At 35.2% G+C, this 17,227-nt stretch overlaps 1 protein-coding gene across 10 annotated transcripts in view; it reads left to right on the top strand.

Moving 5' to 3' along the window:
• Positions 1-17,227, top strand: part of TANC2 (tetratricopeptide repeat, ankyrin repeat and coiled-coil containing 2) — a 535,383-nt gene that overhangs the window by 328,292 nt on the left and 189,864 nt on the right. The gene's annotated exons all lie outside the window — the stretch shown is intronic.

Genomic DNA, 17,227 nt, shown 5'->3' with positions numbered 1-17,227 from the left:
AACAGAGAATGTGTTAGTTCAGCTAAAACAAAGGGTATTATGTAATGTGAAGTAATTCTGGAAAAGTAGCCTGGATCCAGATTGTGAAGGGCTTTAAATTTGAAACTAAGGAGTATATATTTTATCCAAGGGGTAGTAGCAAGCTTCTGAAGGTCATTGATCTGGGGAGTTAACAGAGTCAGATTTGTGTTTTTGGAAAATTATTTTCACAGTTATGTAGGGGATACATTAGCACAGAGAGACTGAAAAACCAGAAGTCCATTTAGGCATTTGTTTCAGTGAGGGCTGAAATTAGATTGTTGGCCAAACAAGGGTTGGGGTGAGGGAAGAACAGATACAGGTAGAATTGGCAAGAATTAGTAACTAGTTGGATGTAGGAACTGAGCAAGAAGTGAGACTAAAGGCTGATGCTAAATTTATAAATCTAATTGATCAAAAGGATAGTATTGGCCTCAACTAAAACAGGACATTTTCAAGGAGAAGAGGAATTTAGAAGGAAAGAGTGAGTTTGATTTGTATGTGTTGAGTTTTATATGCCTACAGAATATCCTCTTGGATGGAGAAGTGATGGGTGGAGTTCAGGAGAGAGGTTAGGATAAGATATTATATATCTGGGAGATATCTGCATAGAAATAAATGATCATTGAGCTTATGCAAGCTGATAAAATCCCCAGGTTAGAAAGGGTAGAGAGAAGAGGATTCAGAAGAGTCCCAAGGTACATCCTTGGTTAAAGAGTAGAATATAACCAATGATCTAGGAAAAGATACAAAGGAAATAATTAAGATAGAGAATAGTTGGAAGAGAATGGAGAAAATCAAGGCAAAACAGAAAGTATTAATCAAATACATACTGGCATATGAAACAGAGTCTAATAGCACAGAGAGATCAAGAAGAACTAAAACTGGGGGGGAAAGCCATCAGATCCTAGCAATTGTAAAAAATATTGGTAATGATAAAGAGAGCAATTTTGGTCAATTAGTAAGTTTGAGTCCAAACTGAAGTAGAGAAAAGGAATGTGGACTGTTTTGTTTTCCTACAAGGAGTTTGATTGTGAGAAAGAAGAGATAGAGGATAATATCTTGAAGGGATGGTAGAATTAAGTGAAAGATTTTTAAGAATAGGGATGGAGATGGGGCTAGTGAAGCAAGACCTGAGCAAGTTTGTAGCCAACAAATAAGAATCCAGTAGATAGAGGTTGAAATTGCAACAATTGGGGGAAAGAAGGGGAAGTGAAGGCATGGGAATGAAAAAGAAGGAATAAGCATTTATTAAGCAACTCCTGTGTGCTAGGCACTGTTTTAGGTATTGTATAAACATCTTATCTGGTTTTCACAACAATCCTGGAACGTAGGGCTATCATTATATCCCTATTTTACAATTGAGAAAACTAAAGCAGATAGAGATTAAATGATTTGCCCAGGGTCACACAGCTAGCAAATGTCTGAGGATGGATTTGAACTTAGATCTTTCTGAATCTAAGCACACTGCTCTCACCTCTCCCTTTGTTCTCTTTGTTCCCTTAAGGGAACAAAGGTTCAAGTAAAGAGTTTGACTGCAACAAGAAGAACAGCCTCAATAAGAGAAAAGAAAGGAATGATAAGGGAGCTTGTGGTATAAACTAGGATATGATGGGAAATATTAGGTTTTCTAGATAAAGTAAAAGGCAGTATACCCTGAAGAAATGAAGGAGAAGTGGTAAAGCAGGATGAGAAAAGCTAATATGGAAACTGTAATAGTCAATTAAGAAAGAATAAAAGTATTGCCATGAAGCAATGAGGGTTCAAATGAAACTAGAAAACACTTTTGTGATGGACTTCAGTTTTGTGATTTCTTCCAACATCATTCAGCAGCACTCAAGCAGAAAAGGCAGGTGGAAGTAACTGAGATTTAGGGCTTGGCTATGCATGAACAAATGTATATGAGTTAAAAGGCCAAGAGCAGATTTCAGAATTTATTTGACTTGTTTAACTATAGGAGCAATATTTCAAAAGAAGGAAAGGAGAACAGGTGTTATAATCTGGAAGAAAAATGAAAAATGGAGAAACTAAACAGCATAGTGAATACAAAAAGTAGTTTTTGGAGAGAAAGATGGAAAGATAAGATTTGACTTAACTATTGATCAGAGAAATGCAAATTAAGACAACTCTGAAGAACCACTACACACATCTCAGGCTAAGATGACAGGAAAAGATGACAAATTTTGAAGGGGATATGGGAAAACTGGGATACTAATATATTGTTGGTGGAATTGTCAAATGATTCAACCATTCTAGAAAGCAATTTGGAATTATACCCAAAGAGCTATCAAACTGTGAAACCCTTTGATCCAGCAGTGTTTCTACAGGGCTTGTATCCCAAAGAGATCATAAAGGAGGGAAAACAACTCAAATGCAAAAATGTTTGTGGTAGTTCTTTTTGTAATGGCAAGAAACTAGAAACTGAATGTATGCCCATCAATTAGAGAATAGCTGAATAAGTTATGGCATATGAATGTTCTATAAGAAATGATCAGCAGGATGATTTCAAAGAGTCCTGGAGAGAATTACATGATCTGATGCTAAATGAAATGAGCAGAACCAGAAGATCATTAAACACAGCAACAATTAGATTTTATAGTAATCAATTCTGCTGGATGTGGCTCTCTTCAATAATGAGATGATTCAGCCCTGTTACAGTGATCTTGTGATGAAGAGTGCCATCTGCACCCAGAGAGAGGACTGTAGGAGCCGAGTGTGGATCACAACATATTTTCACCTTTTTTTTTTTGTTGTTGTTGTTTGCTTGCATTTTGTTTTCTTTCTCATTCTTTCCCTTTTTGATCTGATTTTTATTGTGCAACATGATATTTGTGGAAATGTGTATAGAAGAATTGCACATGTTTAACATATATTGGATTACTGGCCATCTAAGGAAGGGAAGCAGGGGAAGGAGGAGAAAAAATTTAGAACACAAGATTTTGTAAGAGTAAATGTTGAAAAGTATCCATTTATATATTTTGAAAATAAAAAGCCTTAATTAAAAAAAAGATAAGATTTGACTGAAGTGGAATGAAGATGGAGGTCAGAGAAATGGAAGAAGTTGATAGACTGAGAGATCAGATTATTTGAGAAGATGTCATAATGTGCATTGAAGGGTCTGGTTTTTTTTTTTTTTTTCACTTGATTAATGTGGAAATAAGTTCTTCATGACTACACATGTATAACCTATATCAAATTGCTTGCTATTTCAGGGAGGGGATTGTGGAGAAAAGGAAGAGGGGATTTTGGGGGTAAAATTAAGATCTTAAAATGTTTTTCTAAATTAAATTAAAAAATAAAAAATAAAACAAACAAAAAAAAAAAAAAACAATAGTCAGACATCTGCTAGAGAAAGAGGTTTAAGATGAAAGAAAGTTTGTTAATGATGGAACTGAGATTCCATAGGATGAAATGGAAATACTTCATAGAACAGAGTAGGAATTTAAGAAGAATAGCGATTAAATATCTGAAGATGAGGGAAAGAGGAGTTGAAGCAGAAGAAAGGAGTTTTCACTTGGGTAACCTGTAGCTCTGAATCACAAGAATTAGAGAAAGAGGGAGAAGAAAAGGAGAAGGAGGAGGAAGAGGAGGAAAAAGAAGAAAAAGGAGGAGGAGAGTTTTCTAGTAAGAATGAGGAAGCATAATTTGAGGCCCACATCCACAAGGATTTTGAGCTGATGAAAAATAGCATCAATGAGTCTCTTCTGATACACCAGAGAAAACGAGAGATGGAAGCATCATATCAAGGGTAGTAAATGAACTCATATTTAGCCCCAGCTTCTTTACCATATTCCAAACTAATATGAGATGAGTGATTCACAGTGACATTATTTCCTGTGCTTGATCTGGTGTTTTATCTGATGTGGGAAATGCTGCTTATATATGGCATTCCGGCAGCAAGAAGCCTGAGGCTCTGGTACTAGTTTGAGACTTGGAAGTGAGAGGTATAGTTTCTAAGATTGTGGTCCTTTATTTTGTAGCAGTAAGAAGTTTGATTTCAATGGTCAATGGTTATAGAGGACTCAAATATTATTGATTCTTTTTCATTCTTCCCAAGAAGAACAGACACTCTGCCTGGCCTGAATCATGATAATGGATAGCTATAGCTTATTTATTAGTAGTTGATTTTCTCATCCCTACCCAATGGCTAAGGTTCTGATCTTAGGAAGGAAACTCATTGTAAGGGGTATGGCATTTGGTGGTGATTATGGAAGGTCCTCATTACTGATTATCTCATCTTCCTTGGCAAGCAATAGCGGTTCTGCCTAGGCCCAACTTAATGGTAATGGACAGCCATAGCTTATTTATTTGTTCAATTTCCCTGATGGCCAAGATGACAAAAGTTTCTATCAGTGATTGTGAAAAACTGAGATGTTAGTTTTCTTACCTTTCCTGGTAAGCAGTGTCAGTTCTATAACATCCTTGGTTTAGTGGTATTCCTATTCTTTGTCTACTGTAGTAGTATTGTACTAGATCTATGATTTTATTAGTATTGGGAGTCTCCAAAAAAATATTTCACTATGACTATGTATTGTTGACTTAAATGTTAGTATTCTTACAAGGTGGTAAGTCACTGGAATTGATAGAGATAATAATTATCTAATTTAGCATGGTACTTAATAGTTCTCTAGTTCAGTAATGTACTTAGTACTTACTAGAGTTCCACAAGATTCACACCTTTGATAAGAGACCATATAAGCTTGGATAAGCCCACTAAGAAGAAGCCCACTAAAAGCTCTCAGAGCTTCAGCCAGGATTCAGTCAAGGAAATTCACAAGCCAGAGAAGGCAGCTTAAGCTCTCAGAACCAAGACTACAGAAGGCCTCCAGAAAAACAAGCTGAGTCCCAAGTAAAGGAGACAAGACTTTGAAAGAGACAATAAAGGATTTTGACTTTAATACCTGGCTGCATTTGGGGTGATTATTCTGAACTGAAACGAAGGCTGCTCCCAGAAGCCCCCCAAGAAACCTGCTTCCAGAAAACAATATATTTTAGAGAACATTACACTTAAGAATTTTCACTAAATTTTAAGGAACTATAAACTATACATAATTTTCAGCTATTCTGATTAATGAAAATGTTATATTTATGTTCATTTTAATAATTTTTAGGACTTCTTTAGTATATTGAAGATATAGATTGCTCTTTTCCCAATCTGGTGATCTTATTTTTTTCATTGCATTCTAGTTATTCTATTGGTTTGAGACTAGAACTACACATTAATATTATGAAATAAGCCATGAATGCTTATATAAGTTTTCTGAAGAACATAAGTCATGTCAGTTCCAATTGTTCTATCTTTTCTCCAGGTCTATTTTTCATATTTTCTTGTCACAAATACCATTTTTTCTCCATTTAAAAACAACAGCAGCAAAACTGTTTTCCAGCCACTATTTTTCTTTAAAACGTTTTTCCTCATAGCCTTGTGACTTATTAGCAGTAGGTTTGATAATCATTTTTTAAAGAACAGCCACATACAAAGTCAAAGCTTTCTTTATATTAACATAATATGGAATTTTTTTCCCAAGAGGATTGATCCTGAGATTAAAAATTAAAAGTCCTTATGAAGAAGGTGACTCATTTTCTATGCTTACCTACTGTGTTGGAGATTAAGATGTTCTTTCTTACAAAGCAATAAGGTAGCATTTAGATTTAGCTTTATGTTAAGCTGTGCTCATTACCAAACTTGTCATGTAGAGGTCATTTTAGAGATAGGGTTTACAGATTTCAGTGATTTTCTGTAATTCTGGAAATATTCTTCAAAGCTTTTATTATAGCTTGTACCTTAGTTTCTTCCCAAGCGTTTCCTATTCCTACTGTGGAGATAATACCCATTTTTCATATAGAGGTATCTTAGTAACACCTTCTTGTAATGTTCTCTTCTCTAAAGTGTATTGTTCTCTGGGAGCAGGTTTCTTGGGGGGTTTCTGGAGGCAGCCTTAGTTTCAGTTCAGTGTAATAATCACCTCAAATGCAGCCAGGAGTTAAAGTCCAGATCCTTTTTGTCTCCTTCAAAACAGCCCAGTTAGCTTTCTTAGCATCTTGGTTCCGAGAGCTCTTGCCACTAGTCCTTTGTCTCTTCCAGCTTCTGCCTCTAGCTCCCTCTGAATCTAAAGCTTCCAGCCAGCACAAAGGTGGAAAATGGAATGAATCTGACTCTGCCTCCGAGAGAGTGGGCTTGTGGGCTTCTGTGGGCTTGTGGGAGCTCCTCCTTATATATGCTCTCTTAAAGGTGTGAACTCTAATAAGTATTAAGTACATAAGCATTGTCTCTGTCAATTCCAGTGATTTAGCACCTTATTTCAAGTTCTGGCTCATAACACCTTCTCTCTCTTGTCCAGTGTTCCAAGAAACAACTAAAAAGGGTGAAATAAAATAGAGAAATTATGTCAAAAATTTGAAGTAACAACTGTAGATTTCTTTGGTGGAATAATAATAAGCCAGAGGACTAGGGCAACAATGAAATTTGCTTGATACTAAGGAGGGACCCATCTTTTAATTTTCATCTTCCAGTTGTTTTTGGAATGGTCAATTAACAGATTAATAACTGTCCTTAAAACATGTATCTCTCATAAACTCTGGGTGTCCTATCTTACTTCACATTCACGTACATGAGTTGATTCCCCAGAATAAGGCTACAACTTTCCCTTCAGGGGTCTCAGGATATTGGGAGATGGTCCTTTAATGCCTTTGGCTTGAGCTCTTATTCTGTGCTCTAACCAATGTTAGCCACCATTGATAAATGCCCCAGTTTTTATTTGATTAATTTCTAATAGCTTTTGCAAAAAGGTATTCATTCAGTGTAATAGCAACAAAAGCAGTTCCCTTCCCCACCTATGAAGGAACATGGCAATGAAGAAAATCACATACTTCTCATCTATTATTCTTTGGGAAAATGGGTTCACACTTAAAATATTTGTTACAAGGCATGAATCCCACCAAATCCATTTCTGAATTTGGAATGACCAGTGAACTAAATCTTTTCCTTGCTGTAGAGCCCAACATTTTGGATGCAGGAATCAATCCACTATGGGACTGAGTTGTTACTTACACTACATAGTACATATAATCTTTCAGAGCTAATAAAAAATTGCTCTCCAGAAAAAAACTCACCGGAGTAATAACACCCACATTTTAACCCTTTTTTTTTCCTGCAAAGAGCTTATGATCAATTTCTTTTTGACATACCTTTCCTGCTTTACTGATAATAGTTTCCTTTATGTGCTTTCCTTATCCATAATTGTAGCCGAAACTCTTTTTTTAAGCACTCTTCTCCTTTCTCATTAATAATTTATAATTTCTCATTTGGTGCTCTTATAAATTCTTATGGTTCAATTGTTTACTTTACATAGATGATTCCTAGAGCTGTGTATTCAGCCCTAGTCCCATTCCTGACCATCAGTAACACATCCAACAGCTTATTGGACATTTCAAACTAGATGTTCTCTAAGTATCTCACAGTAATTATGTCCAATACATAACTCATTCTCTCCCCCCCCCCCAAAAAAAAAAAAAAAAACCTCTATTGAACTTTCCTATTATTATCAAGGGCATCACCATCCTTTCAAATCATCTAGGTTCACAGCCTTGCTATTATTCTCTCCCCTCCCCTGCCTCTCTCTCCCTCATATTGATCTAACACATCCAGTGAAATTGCTGAATCTCATACAGTTATCCCTTCCATGTTGCAACCTTCTCCATTGCATTTTTAATCCATCATGAATCAGCATAAGAAATTAAATAAGAATTTTTGAAAAGTTTTGAGGAAGCAGCAATTGTGACATGCAAAGATAAGCTGATGACACAGAGCCTGTGACCAAATACTTAACCCAAATTTTCCAGTAAGGTATTTATAAACAACTCATAAAAGAAAGAAAAAAAATTCATGTTTCTTCTGTGATACAATGGGAGGGTCAAAAAATTTTGCATGGATTTTCCAGATCATGAGGGTGCTATGCCTCTAATCTTCACAAGGTAGAAGAGATAACTAGTATTTCTTCCTCTGCTTTAGGTCCGCATCATTTTTTCCCCTGCACTATTATAATAACCTTTTGTTTGTTTGTTTGTTTGTTTGTTTAAATGGCCTATAGACTTCTTTTTTTTTAATTAAATTTTATTTTCAAAAAAATATAGGCTTTCTTCCCCTCCCACTTACCTATTCCTCTCCATCTTGAGATTGCAAAAAATAATAAGAATAATAAAAAACCCAACCATGACCTCTATTATAAACATATATAGTCATACAAAATTACTAATTGGCTATGTCTAAAAAAATTATGTCTCAATCTACTCCCTTAGTTCTTTACCTCTGTTAGTTGATGGAAAACATGTTTTATCATGAATCATCAGTAATTGTGATTGAACATTGTGTTGATCAGAGTTTCTAAGTTTTAATCAGCCAAGATCCCCTCCCACTCACCCATTGAGAATACAAGTAAAACAAAATCCATTATACACATATAGTCAATCAAAACTAATTTCCATATTGACCCTGTCATATAAAATATTTGTTTCATTCTGCATTCTGAATCTTTTATCTGTCCTGAGATGGGCAGCATGTTTCATTAGTCATTTGGAATCCTGGTTGGTTATTATGCTGATGAGTGTTAATTACAATAATATTCCATCAAATTTATATGCCATAACTTATTTATTCCTTCTCTGATTTATGGGCATCTCCTCAGATTCCCACTCTTTGCCACCTCAAAAAGAGCTAATTTTATATTTTTGCGTATCCTAAGAACTTGCCTTGAAGAACTAATTCCTCCCTTCATCTATTCTCTCCTTATTTCCCCTTTTTCCTTCTTTCCTTTCCCTCCCATTTTTCTATTGAATGAAGAGTATTTCTCTATCCAACTGTGTGTATTCCTTCATTTGATTAGTTCCAATGAGAGCAAAGTTCAGATGTCAACCATTGCTCTTCCTCCCCATGACCTCTTCCTTATTTGTATAGATTATCTACTTATGTAACATTATTATGTAAGATAATTTTCTCTGTCCTGATGAGGACAGAGGTTGCAAGGGACATCTGTATCATCTCCCCATAATTGAGCGTAAGCAATTTGTGTTTTTTTAATCCTTTTTCATTGTTCATTCATATTTACCCTCTTATGGTTCTCTTCACTCCTGTTTACTTCAAAGTTTCTCCATAGTTCTAGACTTTTTCATCAGGACTGCTTGAAAGTCCTCAATTTCATTACATTTTCCTACTGAAATATTTTACTCAGTTTTTCTGGGTACGTTTTTCTTGGCTGTGGAACATATATTTTGCCTTCTGGAACATCATATTCCAAATTCTCCATTCCTTTATAATAGTGGCAGCTAAATTGTGTCTGATCCTGACTATGGCTCTTTAGTATTTGAATTTTTTTTCTTCCTGTCTGCTTGGGATTTTTTTTCCTGTGATCTGAAAGCTCCAGATTTTGGTTGTGATATTCCTGGGAGTTTTCATTTTGCAGTTCTTTTCAGGAAGTAATTGGCAGATTCTTGCCTTTTCTATTTTGCCCTCTGGTTCTCAGAGATCTAGGCAGTTTTCTTTTAAGTTTTCTTGAAATAGGATGTCTAGGCTCTTTTTTGGGTCATGACATTCAAATAGTAAAGTGATTCTTTCATTTTTTTTTTTCTCTGTAAGCTCTTTTCTAGGTTATTTGTTTTCTGGGAGATACCCTTACATTTTTTAGATCTCTTATATTTTCTAATATTTTTTTCAACCTTTTGACTTTGTTTAATCTTTGTTTCCTTATGGAGTTATTGGATCCTATCTGTTTTATTCTAAATGTCAAAGAGTTTTGTTGCTTGGATAAAGTTTTGTTTCTCTTGAGAAACAGCTAGTTCTCTTTTCATTGTTTTCTTTGATAACTTTCTTTTCCAATTTTAACTCAAACAGTCTCATTCCTAATTTACAAAAATTTTTAACTTTTTTTTAATTGTATTATCTTTTCTATAAATTTCAGTTGAATTTGTGTCCAAACCATATTTTTATTTGAAGCAATGCTTTTAAATGTTTTGAAGTCATTCTCTTAGGCCTTTTTATTTTGAACATCCCTGCCATCATAATGGATTTTTGGGAGGAGTGATGGGGTTACTATTCTTCTAGCTTACTTTCTGATTTTATACTTCATATTAGGCTGTGCTCTTTATGTGCTCTGGCACACAACCCAGGCTAGCTGACACAGTATGGCACCCTGAGGGAAAGGTAAGAGGTGGTATGTACCAATAAAACCAAACTTTCCACTACCATTTTGAATACTACCTCTCTTTACACTACAATGGAGACAGCCCAGAAGTCTGAGCCCAGACTGTGTGTGTGTAAAGAGGTGTTTTGGGTTTCTCTGTTCTTTCACAACATGACTAATATAAAAATGCATCTTACATGACTGTACATGTATAACCTATATCAAATTGCTTAACATCTTGGGGTTGGGGGGATGTAAGAGAGAAAGACAGAATATTCAAAACTCAAAATTTTAAAAAATTAAATGTTAAAATTAATCTTTATAGGTAATTGTAAAATATAAAGTACTTTTAAAAACTAGGAAAACTGCTACAAAAAATAACTTCAGATCACATTCACCTTTTTGGTTATTAAATCCTCTTGTTGCTTCCTCTGCCTTTTAAAAGCATGAAGATATCGAGAAAATCATGTATTTCTTAGCTGTTGTACCTTTAGTAGAGAATGATTTATAGTAGATTTTTAGATAGTTGAAGTGCCACATTGCTACTATGTCTTATTTCTGGGATAGCTTCATCATATCTTTCTAGAGCTCATCAGTCAAATTCTTTACTCTAAGTCTAGAATATACTCTTGCCACTGTATCCTTATTATTTATCTCTCTATTTGTCCTCAATCAGATGATCTCTACTAGGCTCTTCTTCTCTGGTTTCTTCAAATATTTCGAGGGATTTCATGTTGGAGAAGGATTAGACATGTTCTGTTTGGCCCCAGAAGGCCAAACCATTTAGCCTTTATATCAGGAAAACCTGCTTAACAACTTGAGTTTTCCAAAACTGGAATAATCACAGAAAGAAATGGATTTGTCTGATCAGAAGTCTTTAAATGATTCTGTACAACCAGTTGTCTGGGATATGAGTGTGTGTCTATATGTCTGTGTGTTTATATGTGTGCTGTGGTATCTGGCTTATTATTTATATGTAAGTTTTTTTTTTTTTTAATCTTCCTATATTTTCAATTTAAAAACTTCTTGATCAGATTTGGAGTGTTCTATATAGAGCAGAAAGTGGCCAAGTGGACAGAACTCCTGGCCTGGAGTCAAGACAATTTGTGTTCAAACAGAGCCTTATATTGGCTGTGTGACCTTAGCCAAGTCACTTACCCCATTTGCCTCAGATTCCTCATTTGTAAAATGAGCTGAAAAAGGAAATGGCAAACCACTTCAGTAACTCTTGCCAAGAAAACCCCAAATGGGATCACAAAGAGTTGGACATGATTAAAACAACTAAACAACAACAAGACATACACACATATACATCATCTACACCATTAATGTCCTGCTTCTTATTACTAGTCTGACAAGGATTAGCTATGTGTCCTTGAAAAATTAACTTTATTTCTCTAAGCCTCGGTTTCCTATGCTTTAAAATAAGAGATTTGGGCTAAATGACTTCTAAGATTCCTTTATAATAGTTAGATTCTGGAATTTTTAAATTGCTGCTTTAGGTTTATGAAGAAATACATTTCATGGATGAAGTGTCTGGTAGATGAATCAAAGTATGAGATCCAATTGGAAAGTTCTTCTTACAAGACTGTGATTTGGCATAGACGGAATATTTATTATGTCAGGCACTGTCCTAAGACAAGCAAGCAACATAGTCCCTACCCTCAGGGAGGTTAGGTTCTATTTAAGGAAAATAACACATAAAATGGAGACTTTTGGGAAAGGTTACCCAAGCCAGGGGCAAAGTGTCAGGACATAGAAGAGTCTAGTGAGTTAAATTGAGTAAATAGTGGTATGATCATGACTGAAACCCTATATAAAATGATGGTCTATACTTGGTGCTCTACCTCAGTAACAAAGGCCTCTCAGAAAATGATTAGCAAAGAAGGCAGATAAATCTAAAGCATGAATTGAGTCAGGAGTGTAGAATAGGGGTCTTTCTTATAGAGACTAAATAATAAAGATCAGGGATTCCTCTGTAAAAATAGCTTTTGGTCCTTTAGCTAAACAACTTTTGTGGTTCCCAATGCATTTCTCTGTTGATATCAGGATATCTGTAATTGCATATCAGCATATTGGTATAAGTGAAAATAGCTTTTGTATAATGGATTATGCTGACAGTAGATGAGGCCATATCTGTTCACAAGCAGTTACCTTCAAAAGGCGCTCAAGGATACTTTGATATAAAATTAGAATAAAATGTGTATATGTTCTGAAAATTTTTAAAGAAATTCTTTCCTTATCTAATGTTCCTAAAAACTTTTTTCAGATAAATTTTCAAAATTGAGTCTTTATGAAGTAAGTAGCTTGGTAGACAAGAGGCTAATTTTGAAGACTGATGAGATGCTATGCTTTTATGATTCTGAATACAGAAACAAATTGGCCTTCAAAGTAATTATAAAAAAAAAAAAAAAAGAAAGCCTGTCTGTCAGATGTTTAATCAAGTAAAGGATACACAGTCATTTGGTTCATAGAATTACTGTCATATTAAGTACTAGTAATTTTTCTTGGAAAATGATTCCTTTGCTTTTCACTTGTATTTGAAAAATACACTTTCAGTAGAAAGAAAATTACATTTAGTGTATAGAAGAGTAAGCAGCTAAGTGACATAGTGGATAGAGTGCCATAACTGGAATCAGGAAGAATCAGGGTTCAAATCTGCCCTTAGTTACTAAATTGCTGTGCGGCTTTGGGCAAATTGCTAAATATTATTTGCTTAAGTTTCCTCATCTCTGAAATGGACTGGAGAAGGAAATCACCACTTCAGTCTCTTTGAACACTGTTTGCTTAAGTTTCCTCATCTCTGAAATGGACATCACCACTTTAGTCTCTTTACCAAGACTATGAAGAGTCAGACATGAAATAACTGAACAATAATAAAATATAAAGGAGTATCAGAAGCATCAACATTATCATTATTATTTTGAAAATCATCTAAACTAACATATCCTAGCAGTCTTCTTGCTTATTATAGAAGTATTCATTTTTTTCAGAATGAGTGCTTCTGTGGCATCACACATTGATTTCCAAAATGGTAACTCATTGCTCTTTTAGAGCAGAATTCCTGATATATCATAGTATTCATGAACAGATCAGAAACTGTTTGCATTACTACAGAATTTTAGTGTATTTACCTTATAGATTTAAAGTCATTTATCCACATATATTGCCATTTGATGCAGATATTCACATCAATATAACCATACATTTATGAGATTATTTTTCTTTCCTTTTTTTCTTAAGAGTGACCTAAAACAAGCTGGAATCATGAGAAAACATTTGCCTTTTTTCTTTATTGCCAATAAAAGGGGATTAAAATGAAACAAAAAACCATGACAGATAATTGTGGTGGGGCGGGGAGGGAATAGTTTTATACTTAATGGTTTTATAAAATTATAACCCATAAACAAAAAGGTTAACTCCCACATCTATCACCCACTTCTGCAAATAGTTATATGTAACATTCATCTAGTGAAAACCAATATACTCTCTCCCTTGAAATGCATCCAAGTTTTTCCAAGACAATCTTTAGACACCTCATTGTCCTGAAATGTCCTCAAAAGGCTCTGTCAATGATTAGATAGATAAGATAACCCCTTGTCCAAAGTCTGTTTAAATAGTAGAGGGAAAAAGAACGGAGAGAAGTTATTCACATTTCATCTTCTATCCTAGTGACTTGTCATCTCCTCCTCCTCCTCCTCAAACTGCCCATAAATTACCCCAACCTCCAAAATTTCCTTGACTTCTACCACCAAAGCTGTCTTGGATTCCTCTACTGCCTTAGCCACTGAAGCCAACAAACCACCACTACCCCTCCAAAACACAAGCTTGGCCCATTTTTCACAGCCTTAGCATCTTCTGAATTTAAATCTATGAACCTAACTCTTTAGATGATCTTGTTTCCCAATCTATGACTATCCTGGCATCAAGAGAGCCATACAGTGAAGCATTCATTATTTCTTCTGTCATGTCTTCAGACAGATCTTTGAAGAACAAAGTTTTGTAAGATTGGTTTCTTGGTGCTGCATTCATTATTTCTTCTGTCATGTCTTCAGACAGATCTTTGAAGAACAAAGTTTTGTAAGACTGGTTTCTTGGTGCTGCATTCTATATGGTTAAAATAATCCAAAGCTTCTTTTGTATTTTCCACAGAGTGAAATTTAATGAACATCTTTAGGCCAGCCTTGAAAATTTGGGCCAAGCTGACCAACATTTCTTCCTCAAACACGTCTTATAGACTTTCCTCAGTGGTGCTGTAGATGATTTATTTAGTACTAGTGTTTTTAAATGTTAGTTTGCCATATTCTTACCTCAGGAGTTCTTCTCACCTTTTAAATTTTCTTATCCTTGACTTTTCAAGTTTCATTTCAGAGCCAAGGACTTTGGAACCTCGCGTTCCAGAGTTTTTCTATAGATTTAACTGATCCACATTCCGTGTAGTGAAATTTCCTGGTGGCACCAATGGGGATAGATCTAAAACTGCAAGATCCTTTTTATGTAAAGAAGTCAGTGCTGCTATTTTTAGCTCAAAAGTATTTTTGTTGAAGTGCAGGCTTCCAATGTAGAGAATGAAATTTGTAAACACTTCAGCTTCTAATTTCTTTCTCAATTTTGAAAGCTTTCTTTTTGCTGATTTCCTTTTTTCTCTTCCCTGGTGCTTTTTTGTGACACTTTTGTTTTTTTCCTTAACATCTTTCTTTTTTGGTTCCTTGACTTTCCTCAGCTTTCCCAGGGGCAGCTTTCACAAAGCAGTTTTCCCTTCAGCAGGTGTGATATCCATAGCTTCTTGTTTTTTTTTTTGCTGAGGCAATTGGGGTTAAGTGACTTGCCCAAGGTCACACAGCTTAGAAGTGTTAAGTGTCTGAGGCTGGATTTGACTCAAGTTCTCCTGACTTCAAGGCTGGTGCTCTATCCCCTAGGCCACCTAGCTGCCCCCGATATCCATAGCTTCTTAAGAGTTATTCATCACCATCATCTTCCTCCTTGTCCTTAGAGTCTTGTTTGGCCAGAGTTGTTCCCATTTTTGTGGCTTTAAGTGGCTCCAATTCTTCATCTTCCTATCTTTTCTATCCTATTCTTTAGATTCACCATCCTCTCTCTTCTCATTCTTCCCAGTCTTTCCATTCTTGCCCTTTGATTGAGAGAAGCTGCTACTTTAACTGGGGTGGCTGTTGCTTGGCTACAGCAGAGAAGTGGCTCCCTTCTTGCCTGCCACTTTTTTGGCAGAACCACAATTGCTTTCTTACTAGGAGTCTTGGCTGCTTTCTTGATGGTTATGGTGGCAAACACTTTTTTGGCTGTGGAACCTTCTTGGTGCAGCAGTAGCCTTCTTACCCTTCTCAAGAACTAATTTCTTCACTTTCTTCTTCATCTTCTGACATGTCCTCATTCTTATTGTCTTCTTCCTTTTAGGGGAAGAGCCATTTTCTCTGACTTAACGTTTATTTTTAGCAGTCTTTCTGACCTTTTCCTTGGTGTCTCATTTTTCCAATGGGCAGTGGGTTCACATCTATCAGCAGAAGTTCAGGCAACAATGCCAGAGAGGAGTCCCTCCAGGAGCAGCTCTTTGCTGACAGAGATTGGCAAAAAAAACTCCAGATTTTTTTTCTTATAAAATGTCAAAACCTGTAGTTCTCAAGGCCAAGATAGTCACAAGAGATAAAGGAGTAATAAAGATATAGAACCTCCCGTATTCTTAAGGACTTTAAAGTTAGACATTTGTGATTCCTTCATTCTTGCATAGCTTAAATTTACTCTAGCTTCCAAATAATTTCATGCTGATTTTGTCTCACTGAAGAAATGATCCCTTTTCTCTCTCCTCCCCAGTCCCATTTCTCTCCTATTTTGATTTTTAATCCTTTCAAAGTATCCAAAAATATCTTAGATAAGATTGTCAATTCTTTATATGCCATGTACGTTTCAATTTGTTCATTTTGAATTGTGGTGAAGAAAAAATGTAACAGAGGTAAACTGAGGCAAGATAACAGTTTATTAATAGTAATGTATATAAACTGTTATGAAAAATAGGTCAAACTGTTCTCTCCTCAGTAAGTCACTGATCAGAATGGACCTGAAAAGATCGTTTTTATCGAGACCTCAAAGGAAAAGGGGGTAAGAAGTGGAATAGAGTAGTAGTAAAGCGTTACCATTAGCTGCAGGTATGTCTGATCACATCTCTCTGACAATTAAGGAATCCTAATGAGAGTCTAGAGTTTCTAGTAATCTTGGATAGAAATAAAGATCTGGTAATCATAACTATAAATATGAATGGGATGAGATCTCCCATAAAAAGGAAGCATATAGCAGAGTGGATTAAAAAAGAGAATCCTACAATATGTTGTTTACAAGAACACATTTGACACAGAGAAACACATACAAAGTAAAGTCAAAAGTCTGGAGCAAAATTTATTATACTTCAGCTGAAGTATAATGAAGTAAAAAAAAATCAGATAAAGCAAAAGTAAAAATATATATTATTAAAAAAAATAAGAATGGAAAGTACATCTTGATACAGGGTACCGTGAATAATGAAGTAGAAAAACAAAACCACCCTCATCAGGGTTCCAGCTTTCCTCTTAAAAATCAAATCACCTCCAACTTTCAGTAGGAAAGGAAAGAACTGGAGAGTCTTCTTTATGGGTGGGATGGGTCCAAAAAAGCAGAAGTAATGATCCCACTTTAAATTTGTTATTGAGCAAATGCCCTAGGGACTAGGAGTGATCACATTCTTTAACCTTATCTTTAGTTTGGTCTGAAAGAGATTTTTTTCAGTTTGGCTAAAAAATGCTGTTTGACAAAATGGGGAATAAGATGGATTACAGCATAATTTTGGTTACTAAATAATATAACAATATTAATTTTCTTTAGGATGTATAGTACTTTTATATTTATGGTTCAGCAGACACTACCATTTTGTTACATATAATCCCACTTCTGTTTGGTCATTGTATTCTTGGACTACCAAATTGACAATAATAACCTTTTGAAGCATGTTGGGTTAAATTTTATACCCTTGTTCACTTTTGAATTAACAA

The sequence above is a fragment of the Sarcophilus harrisii genome, chromosome 4 (genome assembly GCF_902635505.1).
Source record: "Sarcophilus harrisii chromosome 4, mSarHar1.11, whole genome shotgun sequence".
NCBI classification, from domain to species: domain Eukaryota; kingdom Metazoa; phylum Chordata; class Mammalia; order Dasyuromorphia; family Dasyuridae; genus Sarcophilus; species Sarcophilus harrisii.
The sequence above is the reverse complement of the archived record's forward strand: the minus strand, read 5'-3'. Positions and strand labels throughout refer to the sequence as shown.